This window comes from Scyliorhinus canicula, chromosome 1, assembly GCF_902713615.1.
Source record: "Scyliorhinus canicula chromosome 1, sScyCan1.1, whole genome shotgun sequence".
NCBI lineage: Eukaryota > Metazoa > Chordata > Chondrichthyes > Carcharhiniformes > Scyliorhinidae > Scyliorhinus > Scyliorhinus canicula.
Window position 1 is genome coordinate 185,103,041 of NC_052146.1, and position 20,303 is coordinate 185,123,343.

The window sequence follows — 20,303 nt, forward strand, 5'->3', positions numbered from 1 at the left end:
AGTATATTTTAAATCAACAAGAGTTAAGCTTAGGTTAAATTCGCAGGATGAAGATCAAGATAGTTTAATAGTGACTATTTATTGACCTTGTGCTTGGAACAACACTTCATTTTCAATCAACATGTCAAGTTCGGCTGGTGGACTCTAATCTTGGATGAAGTGCATTTGACACAAAGCCTGCACTGAAATTAGACATAGGGGAGAAAAGGTAGACTACAGACGGGGAAGATTCTGCCCAGGGCTAAAGGATGGGAAAATCCTGTTTAAGTCAGGTATGATGACCTGCTGACACAGCAAATATATTAGTTATTTTATATTAGTACATGAAGACATTGGTGATGTTTGCCATCTGATTGAAAAAAGTGAATCTGATCAGAACTGTTGCTCTTTATGGTTACATGCTATGAATTAAAACAGCTTAATTATTTATTTCAAACAGTGTCTCATCAAGTGTTCACTTAATCTGTCTGCCTTTTGAGAGAATTAATAAGTATTTGTGCCATATAAGAATATCCAGTTCAAGACACTAGAGGGGAGCAGTGTTGTGATCCAAGATCCGTTATTGTGCAGGTAGATATCGTGCAGTTAAGTTAACTCCCAGAGAAGTAAGATAGTCAGACAGCATATAACCATGATTGATGCCAGTGTATGGAAAAGCATTTGGCAGGCCCAAATTTGTAACGACTTAATCTTTCTGCATGAATGAATTTAGATGAGCTAAATAGCCTTCTACATATGTAATGATCCTCTGAAGGACTGATTGTTGCAATTTTGTATGGTGTAAATCTAAAGCATTACACCCTGAAATTGGGGATTGATACTTTTTCTTTTGCTATTTGAAGTGTGACTTAAGTTTTAAAAGATTGCTAAATTTGTGTCAATTGACAGTTTTGTGTTTGCTTTTTCATCTTTAATTGGTTTTTATATTTGCTGTTGACAGGTTCAGCAACAGGTACATCCCAAACTTGCATCTACTGAGGATGCCTTGCAATACATTGAAGAGCTAATCCTACAATTGCTAAGCATGCTCTGTTTAGCCCAGCCGCGCAGTGTTCAAGATGTGGAGGTGAGATGAATTTAAGTTACAAGTGTTAAGAGCATAACTGATGTTAAATGCTAGGATATTCCAAAACCCAGAAAGGAACATTAGACTACTTGCTCTTTTCACTGTACCTTTGCAATTTGGTATAGTGTGAGGAAAGATGTGAAGACCAGTGAAGGATGTCCCAGACTCTCTTGTGATGATTTTAAACAAAACAAAGGTATATTAATCAGTAAAACACACATTTAATTTAATTGACTTTCTTGTTAACTACATTAATGGCTAGCCACAATACCTTTAAATTTGAATTTGTAGGGCAGCACGGTGGCCTAGTGGTTAGCACAACTGCCTCACGGCGCTGAGGTCCCAGGTTCGATCCCGGCTCTGGGTCACTGTCCGTGTGGAGTTTGCACATTCTCCCCGTGTCTGCGTGGGTTTCGCCCCCACAACCCAAAAATGTGCAGAGTAGGTGGATTGGCCACGCTAAATTGCCCCTTAATAGAAAAAATAATTGGGTAATCTAAATTTAAAAAAAAAAAATTTGAATTTGTCACGTTCCAAAACCTAACCTCAGAGCTAGGTTTTATTACATGAAACTCCCCTTTTAAAATGTAAACACGAAATACACTCTCATCTCGATTGTTACCAAATTTGCCTTCGGTAAATAATTAATACCAGTGCTACTGTGCTAATCAGCATATCAAGAGCCTAGTTCTATTAACTCCAATGTTTGTCTCTTTTCCATCTTAAAAAAAATAGCTTGTTTTCCCTTTAAACCTACTGCTACCAGATTATTGGATTGCTGATTTCTCCATTTTATCACAATTCCTAACACAAGTATGTATACTGTGTAATGCACTGGAAATCGAAACTTTTCACGTGGTAAGGGATTTAATTGCTCATCATGGACCTCATTCATTCTGCAGTGATGAAATTGTTTGGATTCCTCTTTCACACAATTCTTTTTAATACTTTGGTACTTCCCTTGCCCATGTTTCAAGCTGGTACTCCCCCCCTTTTCTTCCTTTTCCTTCCACCCTCCACTTTAAGCTCACACTTTTCTTTGCAATATCAACATTCTTTTTTGTTCCAGCCATGCTGTTACTATTGATTCCCCACCCCTTAAGTTTCAAAGTAGTATTCCTGCCTTCAGCATGGCACTCCAACCCCTACAACAGTTGCTACCTCCTGTTTTGCTCAACTAATATAATATGGCTGAACGTTGTCGGTGGGAATTAACAAGTATTGTAAGAATTCCGACCTACAGTAATTGAGTGTGGAGGTAACAAAATTATGAATGAGAGTTTCAACAGTAGATGGGTTGAGGTACAATTTGAGATAGTTGATGTTAAAGGCTGACTAGGGTAGGCTTTGTGATGGCAAAGGGTACAAGGTTTGCAGCTCTGCTCAGGGTAGGACAGGGTTGTAAACTGTGTTTTTTCTTGAGATGGTGGATAGGGAAAGGGTATTGATTTGGTGGTGATTTTAAAGCTGAAGTCGAGGTTATCTGCCTACATTTTGAAGCTGAGCCTTTGGCTTAAAAGAGGAAACATCTGGATGAGGAAGTGTGGAGGGGCTAAGGCAAAGATCCTTGAGGAAACTGAAGGTGATGATGCAGGGGTTATGAGGAGAAGCCATTGCTAAAGATGCTTTGGTTCTAATTGGATAGGTAAGATGGCAATGCCGGAAGAAATGGGCATGGATCTGTAACGCAACAACAGAACGGATTGACAGACTTGGCACCGAAAAGACAGATGGGATGGTTGTTAACTGGGCAGAAGGGGTGGAGTATGGGTTTCTTGAAGAAGGTGATGGATTTGAAAGGTCGGGAGCACCACCCAGGAAGAGTGAACTGTTTACAATATCAGCTGGTAAGAATCGGTTTGAGGGAGGCAGAAGTAGATTTTAGTGTTCGGGTGAGTTTGACCAAAGCATGAGGAGAGAACGAGGCAGAACCTAAAGAGGTTAGATCAGGCCCATGTACAGATTGAAGCACCAACATTGATGTCTTCTTTATCAACGGTACTGGAAGGGATTCATCCAAGGATACTGAGAAAAACAAGATGGAGATATTTGTCAATTGGATCTCAAGCCAAATCGTGAGGTATGAAATGAGGCAATCCATTTCTCGATAATCAGTTTATTTACAGAATGTAGCACTATATATGTCTGCCATCTATCTACAACCTTGGTCCCAGCTGTACCTCTTTAGAAGTGCTTAAGATACATGGTGCCTTTCACCTGTACATTTTGACAATCTAGTTAACATACAATTAACAACATTGGCCATAACTTTCCAGTTTCCATCCGATACAGGGTGGTGCCAGGGGACAAGGAATTTGCGAATTTGCCTCTCTTGTTCAGAAATGGTTTAAGGATAAATCAAGCACGTTCAGGCAGTCAGTTTAACTGGGAAAGCTTTTAGAAACTATAGTTTGGGACAAAATTAACAGTCACATGGACAAATGTTGATGAAATGAGGAAAGCCAGCACAAATTTGTTATGGGCAAATCATGTTTAGTAACTTGACTGAGTTTTTTGATTATGTAACTGAGAGGGTTAATGATGGTAATGCAGTTTCTATGGTCCAAAGGGACTTAGCAAAAGTGTTATTAAAGTGTTGCATCATAGGGCTAGTCAACAAAGTTTAAGCCCATGTAATAGAAGGGACAATGGAAGCATCGATATGAAGTTGGCTGAGTGATGGGAAACAAAGTAATGGTGAACAGTTGGTCTTTGAACTATGGGTAGATATTCAGTGGAATTCCCCAGGGATTGGTACTAGGACCGCTACTTTCCCTGATCTATAATTAATGACCTACACTTGGGTGTATAGGGCACAATTTCAAAGTTTACAGATGACACAAAACTTAGAAGTATAATGAGGATGGTGATGGACTTCAAGAGAGCATAGACAAGCTGGTGAAGTGGGTGCACACGTGGCAGATTAAATTTAAGATAGAGACGTGTGAAGTGATACATTTTGGTAGGAAGAACAAGGAGAATCAATACAAACTAAAGTGTACAACTGTAAACTGTGTAGGAAACAGAAATACCTGGGCATATTTGTACACAAATTGTTGATAGTGACAGGGCAGTCTGAGAAGTGGTTTATAAAGTTCTACAAGATCCTTGGCTTCAAGGAGTCCAAAAACAAGAAAGATTTGAAGAACCTCTTTTTCATCCTCTTTTTAAAAAAATATTTTTATTCAAGGCTTTTTACATATATACAATATATTAAAAGACCAAAACATCAACCCGAACCAACAACCACAAATCCCCAATACCAACATCCCCCCCCCCCCACTCCGCTGAAGAAATCAGTGAACTGTTTCCACCTCCAGGTGAAACCCTCTACCGACCCCCGCAAAGCGAACCTGACCTTCTCCAACTATAGGAATTCTGCCAGGTCACTCGCCCATACACCTGCCTTCGATGGCTGTGAGTCTCACCAACTCAACAAAATCCCTCTCCGGGCTATCAGGGAGGCAAAGGCCAATCAACTTAAAATGAAATGAAAATCGCTTATTGTCACGAGTAGGCTTCAATGAAGTTACTGTGAAAAGCCCCTAGTCGCCACATTCCGGCGCCTGTTCGGGGAGGCTGTTACGGGAATCGAACCGTGCTGATGGCCTGCTTGGTCTGCTTTCAAAGCCAGCGATTTAGCAAAGTGTGCTAAACAGCCCTTCTCTCCCCACCTGGACTTCCAGATCTTCCAACACACCAAATTTTGGCACCTCCGGATTCGGGGCCACCCCCACATCCAGAACCCCGGACATAACATCAGAGAACCCCTGCCAGAACCCACTCAGTCTTGGACACGACCAAAACATGGGGACGCCCCCTCGCACAGCGCCCACACCAAGGGTATCATAATTCCATTAAGTAGCCTCCGCACATTCGCCGACAACTACCTTCCCTTCACAAATCCCATCTGGTCCTCCCCTATCACCCCCGGCACACAGTCCTTAATTCATGATGCTAGCACCTTCGACAGCACTTCACATCAACGTTTAGCAGCAATATCGGGCAATACAACCCAAACTGCTCCTTGTTGCTATCCTTAATTACGATCAGGGAGATGGATGCCTGCAAAATTTAGAGGGGGGCGGGGGGGAATCTCTCTCCATCCCTCACCTCATTGTACGTCCTTACCAACAGCTCCGCACCAAACCCCGGTGGCCTTCCCCACCTGCATTACACCCATGCCGTCCATCACCTCCCTTAACCCATTCAGGGCCCCCAGCCCCTGCACCCTCTCCCCCTCCACTTTGGGGAACTCCAACCCATCGAGGAACAGTTGCATCCTCTCTCTACTTCCTGGTCAGGAGCTCCGACTCATACAGCCTCCTGTAGAAGGCCTCAAATGCCCCATTCACCCCCTCTGGATCCGTCACTACCTTGCTCCTCTCGTACCTCACCCTACCAATCTCCCTCTGTGGTGTCTGCTTCCTCAACTGATGGTTCAGTATCCTGCTCACCTTTTCCACGTACTCACACACTGATCCTCTGGCCCTCTGCAACTTCCCCACCACCTTCCATGTGAACACTAACTCAAACTCCACCTGGAGCCTCTCCTCTTCCTTTAACAACTCCTCCTCCGGCGCCACTAAGTACCTCCGATCTACCCTCAGAATCTCCTCTACCAGCCTCATTCTCTCCTCGTGCTCCATCCTCTCCCTTTGCAGGGGTATGATTCAAAATAAATTTCCCCCCTAACTACCACCTTAAGTGTCTTCCAGAGCATGGCGGCTGTGACCTCCCTCGTATCGTTCAACTCCACGTGCCCCCGAATAGCAGCCCTCATTCCACATACCCTCTTATCTGGCAGCAGCCCCACATCCAACCTCCACTGTGACCGTTGGGCCTCCCACTGTACTGTGGTGAATGTGATTCACACTATATATAATTGCCAATATCACTCCATGTATATATGTTCGTTATCTACCCATTGTAAGTGCAGTTGCACTATCCGACCACCAGGGGGAGTCGCTCTGGGAGTACGCGAGAGTTTGTACTGGGCTCCTCCCTTGGCTCCGCCCGGGACTCCTCCCCCTGGGACTGATGTATAAAGATCAGTGCAGTATAAAGATGCACCTGAAGTACAACGACGAATAGGCTGGCTCTATTGTAAGTGTATTAAAGCCTCTGTTCAGATCCAACTACACGTGTTCGCTGAATTGATGGTTCCATCAATTAAATACACTTAAGAAGCTGCCGAAGTAAAGCATGGAATCCGCTCTAAAACCAGGACTTCTAGAACTCGATCCGCAGGATGCAGAGGCGAAAGAAACCTTCTGCCACTGGCTGAAATGTTTTAAGGCCGACCTGGCTGAAATCAGCACCGCTGAAACTACGGAGGAACAAAAGCTCAGCCTACTGCACGCGAGGGTAAGCCACAGAATTTCTACACAATTAAATCCAGCTGGTTCCTACACCGCTGCGCAGGTGATTTTGGACAAAATGTATATTAGGCCCATGAACGAGGTCTTTGCCCGCCATGTGCTCAGAACTCGTGACAACGGGCTACTGAAACTTTAGCTGAATTTGCACGCGAGTTGAATAATCTCTCAAATGACTGCAATTACCAGGCCGTAACCGCGGCCGAACATAGGGAGCTTGCTGTGCGGGATGTTTTTGTAGTGGGCCTTCGATCTAGCTATGTACGCCAGAGACTATTAGAAAATGGGGCCCAGGGGTTAGAGACTACCGTAGAGGCTGCTATCACGATGGAAGTTTCCTTCCGCAGCCTCAACTCGTTTCCCGCGGACCCCGCTAACCCCGCATGGGCTCCCGACCTGAGGATCCCCCAAGCCTGTGCCGCAAGGCCCCCCAGCTATCGCGCTGCCACAGCCGGTCCTACTGTCCCAGTCAACTACTCAAACTATCCAGCTGCTCCAGCTAATTACTCAGCTCCCCCAGCAAGCTACTCAGCTCGCCAAACCAGTTATTCAACTGCTCCAGCCTGCCACTACTCAGCTCGCCAAACCAGTTATTCAACTGCTCCAGCCTGCCACTATTCAGCTCCCCAAACCAGTTATTCAACTGCTCCAGCCTGCCACTGACAAAGCCAGCACCCGTGGCAGCACTGCTCAGCCCAATCCGCGACCTGCAGCAGCTGCGGGAAGAAAGTCCACTATGCTAAACTGTGCCTCGGCAGAAGGGCCCCAGTCCTCAACACCCCAACAGTCCAAAAACATCGCCCCCAGCACCAGCAGGCCCGTGGGGCCCGAAACGCTGCGGCCTACGCTCTGGCTCCGCCCCCTCCCACCACGTGCAATCCATGGAGGCCGCCATCTTGGCAAACCTCCACCATGCGGCCGGCCACGTGCGATTCATGGGGGCCGCCATCTTGGACGCCATCTTCATCACCGCGATCCACGGGCCCTAGCTGCATCCCCAGACTCGAACAGCTCATCGGAGGAGTACGACCTCCCCGGGCAGTCACCACATGGCCCGTAACTCAGTGTTCCTGCATCAAGCACGCCAGAACGCAGCGGCATCTACTCAACAGGACGCCCGATTGGAAGAATTCGATTCCCTGGGCACCCACCACGCGGCCCGCAACTCAACACGGTCACCCTCGACTAATCTCGCCCCAAGCATCTGAGAAATTCGATGACGGAGGTCCAGATCAACGGGTACAACACGTCGTGCCTCTTCGACTCCGGGAGCACAGAGAGCTTCATACACCCAGAGCTGGTAAGACGCTGTTCCCTCCCTATTTATCCCGTCAACCAAACTATCGCCCCCGCTTCGGGCTCCCATTCCATCCAAATCCAAGGCCGCACTACAGCAACACTAACGATTCGAGGCGCTAGCTATTCCAAATTTAAACTGTATGTCTTGCCCGACCTCTGCGCGCCACTCCTCTTCGGCTTGGATTTCCAATGTAATCTCAAGAGTTTCACCCTCAGCTTCGGCGGGCCCCTGCCCCCACTCACTATCTGCAGCCTCGCCACGCTGCGCATCTCCCCCCCTCCTCTCTTCGCCAACCTCACCCCGGATTGCAAACCGGTAGCCACCCGCAGCAGGCGGTACAGCCTGCAGGATTGGGTATTTATCAGAACGGAGGTCCGAAGGCTGCTCAGTGAGGGGATCATAGAGGCCAGTAACAGTCCCTGGAGAGCTCAGGTGGTGGTCGTCAAGACCGTGGAAAAATTCCGCATGGTCGTCGATTATAGCCAGACCATCAATCGTTTTACGCTCCAAGACGCGTATCCCCTCCCCAGAATCGCAGACATGGTAAACCAGATCGCCCAATATCGGGTATTTTCCACAGTGGATCTGAAGTCTGCATACCACCAGCTCCCAATCCGCCCGGAGGACAGCCACTACATGGCATTCGAGGCCAATGGCCGCCTCTTCCATTTTCTCCGGGTTCCCTACGGCGTCACTAACAGGGTTTCGGTGTTCCAACGAGCAATGGACCGAATAGTAGACCAGTACGGGCTGCGGGCCACGTTTCCGTATCTGGATAATGTTACCATCTGCGGCCATGACCAGCAGGACCACGACGCCAACCTCCAGACGTTTTCTCCAGACGGCGCAAAAATTAAACCTTACATATAACAAGGGGAAATGCGTGTTCCGCGCAAACAGACTAGCCATCCTCGGCTACGTCGTGGAGAACGGAGTCCTGGGCCCAGACCCGGACCGCATGCGCCCCCTCTTAGAACTCCCCCTCCCCCATGGCCCCAAGGCCCTCAAACGGTGCTTGGGGCTCTTTTCGTACTACGCCCAGTGGGTCCCCCAATATGCGGACAAAGTCTGCCCACTGTTCAAGGCCACACTATTTCCCCTGTCTGCTGAGGCGCGCCAAGCCTTCAGCTGCATCAGGGACGACATCGCCAAAGCAGCCATGCGTGCGGTGGATGAATCCACTCCCTTTCAGGTTGAGAGCGACGCCTCAGAGGTAGCGCTAGCAGCCACTTTAAACCAAGCATGGTGGCCCGTTGCATTTTTCTTCAGTACCCTATCCGCTTCAGAACTCCGACACTCCTCAGTCGAGAAGGAACCACAAGCCATCGTGGAGGCTATCTGACACTGGAGGCACTACCTCGCAGGTAGGAGGTTCACCCTCATTACCAACCAACGTTCGGTCGTCTTCATGTTCGACAACTCGCAAAGGGGCAAAATTTAAAATGACAAAATTCTTCAGTGGAGGATTGAACTCTCCACCTACAATTACGATATCAAATATCAACCGGGAAACTCAACGAGCCCTCGGATGCCCTATCCCGTGGGACATGCGCCAGTGCGCAAAGCAGCCGCCTAAAAGCCATCCACGATGACCTCTGCCACCCAGGGGTCTCCCGGCTCGCCCACTACATCAGCGCCCGAAACCTGCTTGGTTCTCCGAGGAGGTAAAAGCGGTCACCAGGGACTGCCCGATCTCTGCGGAGTGCAAACCGCACTTCTATAGACCAGACAAGGCCCACCTGGTCAAGGCTTCTAGGCCCTTTGAACGCCTTGCGATCGATTTCAAAGGGCCACTCCCCTCCACTAACAAAAACATTTACTTCCTTAACATTATTGACGAGTTCTCCCGATTCCCCTTCGCCATCCCATGCCCCGATATGACCTCCCACACAGTCATTAGGGCCCTGCATAGTGTCTTCACCCTGTTCGGTTTCCCCAGCTATGTGCACAGCGACCGGGGTGCGTCTTTTATGAGTGACGAGCTGCGTCAGTACCTGCTCGACAAGGGCATCGCCTCGAGCAGGACCACTAGTTACAACCCCAGGGGGAACGGACAGGTGGAGAGGGAGAACACGACGGTCTAGAAGACCGTCCTACTGACCCTCAGGTCCAGGAAGCTTCTCACTTCCGGCGTGGCTGAGGACGCCAGGCCCGGTTATTCCTAAGGAAGCAAGTCAGGGCACACAAGACCGACCCCATTGTTGAAAAGGTGCGTCTGCTTCATTCCAACCCACAGTACGCGTTTGTTGAGTTCCCAGACGGTCGCCTGGACACAGTATCCCTCCGGGACCTGGCACCCGCTGGATCCAGCCCCCATCTACCCCCACCGAGGAACTCCTTTCCCCGTTCCCTATGCGGCCGCCCCCTTGAGCCCCTGATTCTGTGAGCTCACCCCACCAGTTCCGAGCGCCAGCACCAACCCGCGCCCCCAGTCTCCATTCGACCAGGAGGTGTATGAGGCTCGGACAAGACTCGCCCCAGAGCCGGCAACCGTACCCCAGACCTCGACACCCGCCCAGCCACCGCAAGAGGCTGCGCAGATCAAAACGGACAATTCGTCCACCGGACAGACTGACTCTTTGAGCCATCAACCCCGCCGGACTTGATTTTTTTAACAGGGGGTGAATGTGGTGAATGTGATTCACACTATATATAGTTGCCAATATCACTCCATGTATATATGTTCGTTATCTACCCATTATAAGTGCAGTTGCACTATCCGACCACCAGGGGGAGTTGCTCTGGGAGTATGCGAGAGTTTGTACTGGGCTCCTCCCTTGGCTCCGCCTAAGACTCCTCCCCCTGGGACCGATGTATAAAGATCAGTGCCTTAGAGCCAGCCTGCCATTTCACCTGAAGTTCAACGATGAATAGGCTGGCTCTATTGTAAGTGTATTAAAGCCTCTGTTCAGATCCAACTACACGTGTTCGCTGAATTGATTATTCCATCATGTACCACCAGCAAATCCAACCAGTCCGGTTCGAGGTCAGAAACCACATTCACCGAGCACTCCAAGTCGGCCATCCTCACCAGCAACGTCTTGTCCAGAACAAAAAAGATGATCTGGGAATACACCTGGTGTACATGGGAGAAGTATGAAAACTCGTTTGCCCTCGGCCTCCCAAACCTCCACGGGTCAGCCCCCCCCCCCCTCCCCAATGCACTCCATGAAGCCCCTCAACTCTCTCGCTACCTCTGACACCCTCAACAGCTTAGGACTCAACCAGCCAAACTTGGATCTAGGACCATATTGAAATAGCCCCCATAATGCATGCCTCGACTCAGGATTCTCCCTAACACCTGCCTCAAGTTCATGTCGCCCCATTTCGTTACATAATCATTCACCAGGACTACCAGCATCCCCTCCAACTTCCCACTGGCCATCGCATATCTACATCCCGATCAGCCACAATGCACCCCACCTCAAAAGTCACTCTTATTAACAACACCGCCACCACCCCTCATCTTTATGTTTAACCCCGAATGATGCCCCATCCATCTCTTCCTCAGCCTCGCCTGTTCCCCCAACTTCAGGTGCTTCCCCTGTAAGAACACAACATCCCCCTTCAGGCTTCTCAGATGCACAAAAACACTCAACCGTTTCATGGGCCCATTCAACCATCGCATGACCAATCTGGTTGGGGGACTCCCCGCCCCCTCCCCTGCCGATCAGCTATATCTCTTTTTAAGCCAGCCCCCGGCTTTCATCGCACTCCTGCAGGCCCGCTCTTCTATTTCTGCCGCCATCTCTTCTCAACTGCGCCACATCAACCATACCCATGTCAGCAACTCTTTTCCTCCCTCCCCACCCCGCAACAACCAAGCAGAAAACCAACCCATTCTCTCCCCCCCCCCCCCCATGCCCTCCTCCTGGCAACCCCCCACTTCACTCCCATTAACTAGCCTGCCCAGCTAGCATGGTGGCTCCGCTCAAGACCTCTGACTTCCCCTCACCTTTCCAGTCCACCTCCCACCCAATCCGCCCAACCACCAACAAACAAAGAGAAACAAAAGGCACATTCACCATCTCCACCTCCCTTCGAAATCTACCCCAATTTACCCACCCCATGTGCCCCACAATTTACACTCAACTCCCCTCCAAAGTTCAATGTCCTCGCACTCCTCCCAGTAAAAGTTGGTATCATGACTGGTACAGACATGGAGGGCCGATGGGCCTGTTCCTGTGCTGTATTGTTCTTTGTCAGAATTCTATGGTTCTTTCAGAATAGTACCAAGTTACAGCAGTCATGAGTCTTTCTGAGCATTGCTTTTGCCTAAATTGTCTCATTGACTTGTATCCACTTTCTCCAAATGCTGTAAGATTGTTGTGTTTTATTATTGAAAAAAGAGGACTTAATGTATATGCCTTCCTCAATAAATTTGTACCATTGTCTATTTTAGTGTGTATTTAGTGTCTTGGCACAACTGTAAACAAAATGAAGACAATATCCAAAGTCATATCCTTGAGGCCACATGTGCCCTCAGATTTATCCATTTGAAAAACAGTTGTACCCAGAATATGTCATCAACTCAACCAATGCAAGAAACAACGCCATTTAAAGCAAAGGTTGACTTTGAGCTTGGTAGTATTTTGTAATATGTTGTCACTGGACTTGTTCCGTGCTTCTGATTAGAACTGTCACTGATTAGATTAATATTATTGAGGAATGCAATGCAATTTTTTTAAAACATCAGAGAAGCCACTTCAGGATATTCCTGCCAAAGGATTAAATAGCTGTGACTGGGCATTCTGCTAACTTTGCATCACTGAGAAGGAAAAGATAGTGGCATTAACTAAAAACACAGGTGCAAAGGGGCGGCACATGGCACAATGGTTAGCATTGCTGCCTACGGCAATGAGGACCTAGGTTCGAATCCCGGCCCTGGGTCACTGTCCATGTGGAGTTTGCACATTCTCCCTGTGTCTGCGCGGGTCTCATCCCCACGACCCAAAAGATGTGCAGGTTAGGTGGATTGGTCACACTAAATTGCCCCTTAAGTGGAAAAAAAATAATTGGTTACTCTAAATTTATAAAAAATAATTTTTTAAAACACAGGTGCACACAAAACAGTAGATGACCGGGGTGGGCAGGGTGGGGCAGGAGAAGATAAAAATCAGCAAGAAATACAGAGTGTATAGGAAGAAATTATTTCTTATGAGGAAATGTTTCAAATACTCAACTGTTGAATAACGATATCTGATGAAGTAGGACATTATTTACTCACAAATATTGAACTCTGAAGTACAAACAAAAGTCAAATGAATTGCAGTTCGTTAAAGCCAAGATATCAGGTTTCCTGGTGAAAGGTTTAAGGCCCGGTAAGGACGGATGTTAAAAAATTCAGTTTGGGGATCACGTGATGCAAGCACGGAAATATAAGTGTTTCCATGGGCTCTGCCGCTACCCATCCTTTCATCCTCTCATTTATCGCGTTTACATGGCCCACACTTAGCTAATCCGGGAGTGAATACTACATATTATGTCCCTGGAAGACTTATAGCTAAGAGATGGTGTGAAAATGCTGAGAAATCCTAAGAGAATCGTTGACAAAAGAGAGCAGTTAGAAGCAGTAGAGCCGACTCCTCAACATGGTGACTTCATTCTCGAATAAACTCTTGATCCGGCACTCTCAAAGGCATTACAGCCGATGACTGCTAATATTATTAAAGTTGTTGACAACAAACTCGGCTTAGTGGCACAGAATATCAGTGCTCCTGAGTTGATCTGCAGAATACTAGTAAGAGGCTCAATGAAATGTAGGAGAGACTCCTTACTGTCGAAAATGTAACTTCCTCGGTTGAGGCCTGCGTGGAATCCTTAGAAAAATTAGGAACATGGTCTGTCAGAAATCCTGGATAATCTGGAAAACTGAGGCCAGAAGAAAAATGTTCAGGCTGTTGGTTTGCCAGAGGTGTTCCTTATTTAATTCTTTGAGAACTGGCTACCACGTTCTTTTAAACTGGACATATTAAGTTAGAAAGGGAACATCGTATCCTGTCTTTGAGGCTCGGGGCAATCAATATCTCGGCCTTGGATTATTCTTTTTCATAACTTCAGAGATCACCAAAAAGTATTGGAAGAGGCAAGACATAATGGGGTCTTGCTCTATGAGGGGCCAAAAGTCTCTTTCTTCCAAGGTTTTTCAGCGGCAATGCAACAGATGCTCAGAGGCTTTGATGAAGTTAGAAAATGACACAAGGCTGTTGGAATTAATTATGACCTGCTTTACCCTGAGGGTAGTATCCGACAATTCTCTGAAGACATACGACGATCCGGCGAATGCTTTGATTTTTGTGAACTCCATGGAAGGCAATAATCTGGAGTAACAGTCTGCAGTTCACTGTAAACTTTGGACTCTATCCTTTGTCATTATACTTCCTGCCTGATCATCACGACAATTAATGCTTTATACTTGAGAATATCAGCACCTTCCATTTGTTTTGAATGGAAAATCCTCAGCGAGCTCCTTCTGTTTCAGGGGTGTGCTGTGGAGGCGTGATAGATAACCGTCCTTTCTTCTTAGCCGTACAGTTATGATGGTAGTCTATATTTTATGGCCTCCTTGCCTTAACCATGGCAAAAATGAGTAGCGCCACTGCCGGGAAGTGGGTAAGTGGTTTAAATCCTAATGGGTGAGGTTAGAATGTGGGAAGGACATTCGGTACTCTTCCTTATTGTGGCTTACCTTGTCTCCTCCTTTTGACTCCTGGGTATAATGATGGAAAGTTTGTAGGGACAGCCCTACAGATCTCGCATGCGGTGAATACTAATGACCTTGCGAATCTTTTGTCCTTTTTTATTTTGGGGTTAAAGAATCATTAACTAGTTCCTGCCAAAGTACCCCAACAGGACTAATATCCGAGAAAAGGACGTTAAAAAATGTAATCGGTGCCTCTGGTATAATTGGAATTGGGGGAAGGTATGTTTTGGTGCATGCCAGAATAAAATCCTATCCTACATTTTCTTCGGGTGAATGAGCAATGGTGGGAGCTACTTTGAAAATCTGCTTGGGAGTGTGAGGGAAGTACATCATCCTATTACAAGAAAAAAGATTTTGTCTTTCCTTAAAAAAGAGAAAGTTGACATAGCTTTATTGTAAGAAACTCATTTGGATGACGAGGCGCACTTAAAGTTGAAGAGGGACTGGGTGAGGCAGGTGTTTTTTGCCTTGTTCTCCACCAGCGGTCAGGGTCTCAGTGTTAGTCAATAAAATTGTGCCTTTCAAAATGGAGTACTATGTGAAGGATAAAGGGGGGCAGGTATATGACTGTTAAGGGACTTTTATATGGAGAAATTGTCTAGCGAATTAATGTATACAGCCCACCAAACTATTCTTCTTATTTTATTACAAAAGTCTTCATGGACTTTGCTGGAATGTTGTCTGTTAATTGCTTTTTAACATTTTTTTTAGAGTACCCAATTCTTTTTATTCCAATTAAGGGGCAATTTAGCATGGCCAATCCACCTACCCTGCACATCTTTGAGTTGTGGGGTGAGACCCATGCAGGCATGAGGAGAATGTGCAAACTCCACACGGACAGTGACCCAGGACTGGAATCGAACCTAGATCCTTGGCGGCATGGGGCAGCAGTGCTAACCACGCCACCCTCCAAATTCCCTTATTTAAAAAAAATTTAGAGTACCCAATTCATGTTTTCCAATTAAGGGGCAAATTAGCGTGGCCAATCCACCTAGCCTGCACATGTTTTGGGTTGTGGGGGCAAAACCCACGCAAACACGGGGAGAATGTGCAAACTCCACACGGACAGTGACCCAGGGCCGGGATTGAACTTGGGACCTCGGCGCCGTGAGGCTGCAGTGCTAATCCACTGCGCCACCGTGCTGCACTCCTAATTCCCTTTTAAGTGGGAACTTCAAATGTCACCGTAAACCTTTGGTAGACAAACTCCCAGTAATCAGGAACCCCCCACCCCCGCTCAACCCAAGAGGCAAGGGCTTCAGCATTGGTTTGCGAGGAGTTGGGGTATTTGGATGTGTGGTGACTGCTGCATCTAGGCCTAAGAATAAAGAGTTCAGTTTCTTTTCTGCCCCTGATCAATGTCAGACGAGAATTGACGATTACTTCATGCCAAAACCACGCGGTGGCTTCCTGCTCTATAGGTTGTATTGTGATCTGCGAGCCATGCGCCTGTTTTCCTGGAACTTTTATTCAAGGCCCCCCCCCCCCCCCCCTCCCTTAGATCTTGGAGATTTGACACATCTTTGCTCAGGGATCATACCGTTATCACATACTTTAAGACCAAATTTGACCTCCCTTCTACTCAAGTCAATTCTTTCTCTGATGTAAGCCCCTCTATCCTGTAAGAAACATGTAAGACTTATGCTAGGGGTCTATCATTTCATATACAACCAACAAAAGGTGTAAAATGCTGGAGTGATAGTGATGGTTGGATGTAAAACTGGTTTAAACAGAGAGGGAGTATTGCAGGAATCCTAACAGTTCATTGCTGAAAGAAATTTATGCAATTTGAACGGTGCTGGACTCCTTATTGACTCAACATGCTGAGAGGAGTTTAACGTTTGCCAAACAGAAGTTGAGTTTGGCAACAAACCGAGTGGATACTTGGCTTTTCTTAGTGAGAAGAGAGCTGACTCGAGGCCTATTCCCTCTGTGCTAGACTCGAAGGATAATAGGATGAGTAAAATAGAAGATATTAACAGGCATTTGAAGGTTTTTATGCCGATTTGATATAAAACAGACCTGGGGATGCATTGACACTTGAGTGTTTCTTCTCCTCCTTTAAACTCCCAACAAGAACTAAAGGTTGGTCCTGAATGTTCCTATTTCTGGAGGGGATGTGGTTCTCGCCCTGAGGGAGCTTCAATCTGGTAAGGCCCCAGGGCCCGATGGGTTTGTATGTGAATTTTATAAGGAATTTAAAGACTTGCTAATTGATTCACTGGTTGGCATGTATGGTTATTCATTTGAAACAGGTCTGCTGCAGACGAGCCGTGAAGTGAATATCTCCTTAATTCTGAAGGCAGGCCAGAATCCTGAAGAGTATACACCCTCTAGGCCAATTTCACCCTGAATGTAGATTTGAAATTGTTGTCTCGGGTGGTGGCACATTGCCGAGAAATAATTCTTCCTATGATCATCCAGGGCAATCGGACTGGGTCAAAGCTGGGTCTCAAGCTTGATGTGATATGCAGATGTCCCTTTAGTTCTATTACAGACTGAGATTCTGTTGGCATTTTCCCATATATTATCCAAAGTCTCCTCATCAATATTCACTGCAAAGTCTATACCCTTGCTGTGCCAAAAATGCAAGCTAGTTGAGGGAGACTGCATACATTGCGTGTGGTCCTGTGTCAAAGTTAAATCCTACTGGTCTGGTGTACTTTAAGAGCTTGAGAAGCCATTCGGTACAGCCTTAGAATTTGATCCATTGCAGGCAGCATGGTGGTGCAGTGGTTAGCACTGCTGCCTCACGGTGCCATTTATGGAATCTGCACATTCTCCCCGTGTGTGTGGGTCTCACCCCCACAACCCAAAGATGTGCAGGGTAGGTGAATTGGCATGCTAAATTGGTCCCCTAATTGGAAAATAAAGAATTGGTTACTCTAGATTTTTTTTTAAATGAAAACAAATTTTGTTCCTTTGTTTCTAATTAATAATAATCTTTATCAGTGTCACAAGTAGGCTTACATTAACACTGCAATGAAGTTACTGTGTAAAACCCCTAGTTGCCTGTTCAGGTTCACTGAGGGAGAATTGAGAATGCCCAAATCACCTAACAGCATGTCTTTCGGGACTTGTGGGAGGAAACTGGAGTACCCGGAGGAAACCCACACAGATACGGGGAGGACATTTGAAAAATGAAAGTCGCTTATTGTCACAAGTAGGCTTCAAATGAAGTTACTGTGAAAAGCCCCTAGTCACCACATTCCGGCGCCTGTTTGGGGAGGCTGTTACGGGAATTGAACCGTGCAGCTGGTCTGCCTTGGTCTGCTTTCAAAGCCAGCGATTTACTGTGCTAAACAGTGCTAAACAGCCTCATTTAGACTCCGCACAGACAGTGACCCAGACAGGAATCAAACCCGGGTCCCTGGTGCCAATTCGAGGGCTCCTAGACAGAAGCATTATTGATGCTAATGAAAAAATTCTGTATAATATGGTAGCATAGTGGTTAGCACATTTACTTCACAGCTCCAGGGTCCCAGGTTCGATTCCCGGCTTGGGTCACCATCAGGGCGGAGTCTGCTCGTTTTTCCCGTATTTGAGTGGGTTTCCTCCGGGTGCTCCGGTTTTCTCCCACAGTCCAAAGATGTGCAGGTTAGGTGGATTGGCCATTTTAAATTGCCCTTAGTGTTCAAAAAGGTTGCGTGGGGTTACTGGGTTACAGGGATAGGGTGGAGGTGTGGGCTTGGGTAGGGTGCCCTTTCCAAGGGCCGGTGCAGACTCGATGGGCCGAATGGCCTCCTTCTGCACTGTAAATTCTATGATTCTATGAATATCCAAATTTTTGTGGCATGGAAGAACATCCTTTGCTCCTGGGTTATCAATAAGCCTCCTTCAATTCAGAATTGACATCAATTTATCATGGTATGTATCCCAATGGAGTTCCTGACTTGCAGACTCATTCTAATACAGATGCATTCCGAAAAGTATTGGGCCCTTGTCTCAAATACATAGGTTCCATAATGTCTGACACACTCCTACAAGGTTTTCCATAAGTTGTGTGGCCCGGCTTGAGCTAGCTAAACGTGAAGGTGTGCACCATTTTGCCATGTTGTCATGCCTTTATGTTCTTCTTCCCCCATCCTTTAGTTTATCTATTCATTAGTTTTCCTTATATAAACAAATGCACCAAGTTTAATAATTAAACTGAACTAATTGTGTTGGTGTTCTCCTGTCTTTTTCTGTGCTCATGTATGGAGAAGCATTTATGCTGTACCGTACCAGTTTTGAAAGTTTGTTGTGTTATGTATATAAATGGAATAATTCATCAAAATCTATATTGAAAAATATTCAGTCCAGTATTCTGAGTAACTAATTGGTATAATTGGAATATGTTAATGAATGTCAGTGTGGTGCAAGTGACATTTAACTGATTTCACAGAATATAGCAGTTAGTTTTTTAAATCTGTTCTTTAGGAACGTGTGCAGAAATCATTTCCACATCCAATCGACAAGTGGGCCATAGCAGATGCTCAATCTGCCATAGAAAAACGCAAGCGTAGAAATCCCCTTTTGTTGCCTGTTGACAAGATTCACCCTCTTCTGAAGGTAAGTCCTGCAGAACTAAGTTAAGGATATTCACACCATTTACATGGAAGTTACATTTTATTAACGGATGAGGAAGACATCACCTACACTCCTTTTTTTGGCTACAATATTCCAAGATCAGAAACTACAGTCATAGAATAGTTCTAACTTATTTGGCCCCAATAATTGAATTGTCCTGAAGCTTCAGATTAAGTTTGTTCCTCAGTAGAAAATGGTTATACTGTACCTCTGACCATCACGTCATTTTTTTGGCAATAAAATACCAATTCCACTATGTTCATTAAGATGCATGAAGAAAGGGCAGCACGGTGGCATAGTGGTTAGCACTGTTGCCTCACGGCACCAAGGACCCGGGTTCGATCCCGGCCCCAGGTCACTGTCTGTGTGAGGTTTGTATATTTTCCCTGTGTCTGCGTGGGTCTCACCCCCACAACCCAAAAGATCTGCAGGGCAGGTGGACTGGCCATGCTAAATTGCCCCTCAATTGGAAAAAAATAATTGGGTACTCTAAATTTATAGAAGAAGAAAAAATTTGATGCATGAGTTGGATAGGCCCAATTAGTACATGTTTCTGTCTGAAGGAATTGTCAATTCATCATAATTTCTTCTCTTGACTTTGATCCAGAATGTACAATTACAGGGCGAAATATATGTAGAATTATATACTTCTGATTGTAGCCCCTTAAACAGTCATCTTTCAGGGTAAGGTTAGAATTTGTGGACATATGTGGAATGTGGTACCCTGGATGTATAATCAAAAGCTAATTGTTGCATTCAACTGCAATTGGTAGTTGTAAATGTTTTGTTTCTGTACCAATCTCCATTCTTCCTGTCCTATCTCTCAAACTAAATCTTACTCCAATGTTCCAGTCAGATTTTCTTTTTTGTCTTTTGAACTGAAAGACAAAATTGAAGCAAAGCGTATAAATATGGTCAAGAGTCTTTTGGGAGCTAGAAGTACAGTGTTGTTTGGATGAAGGTTGGTTTGTATTGAGCGTTTGCAAGACAACCGTGACATGGGAGGAAGTATTTATTCTGCAGGTAGTGAAGGTTGAATTTGGTCACCAACCTGGTGGAAAGGGATGATCTGTTCACTCTGAAAGTTTGGCCTACCCTGGTGGTGTCTTTCCTATGCCAGATTGAGAATCTACGTGCAGTCAAGTCCTCTATTGTATCGGGTTGGGCACACCTTGCAGCATTTCTTGATATTTCTAAAGATGTGCCATGCCTTGGACATGTTAATACATTATACTAAGCTACATTGATTCAGACACCCCATCAGAACTGTAATACAATATGCTGCAG

General features: G+C 46.1%; 1 pseudogene; it reads left to right on the plus strand.

Moving 5' to 3' along the window:
• LOC119970133 overlaps positions 1–20,303 on the plus strand; it is a 397,883-nt pseudogene that overhangs the window by 193,034 nt on the left and 184,546 nt on the right.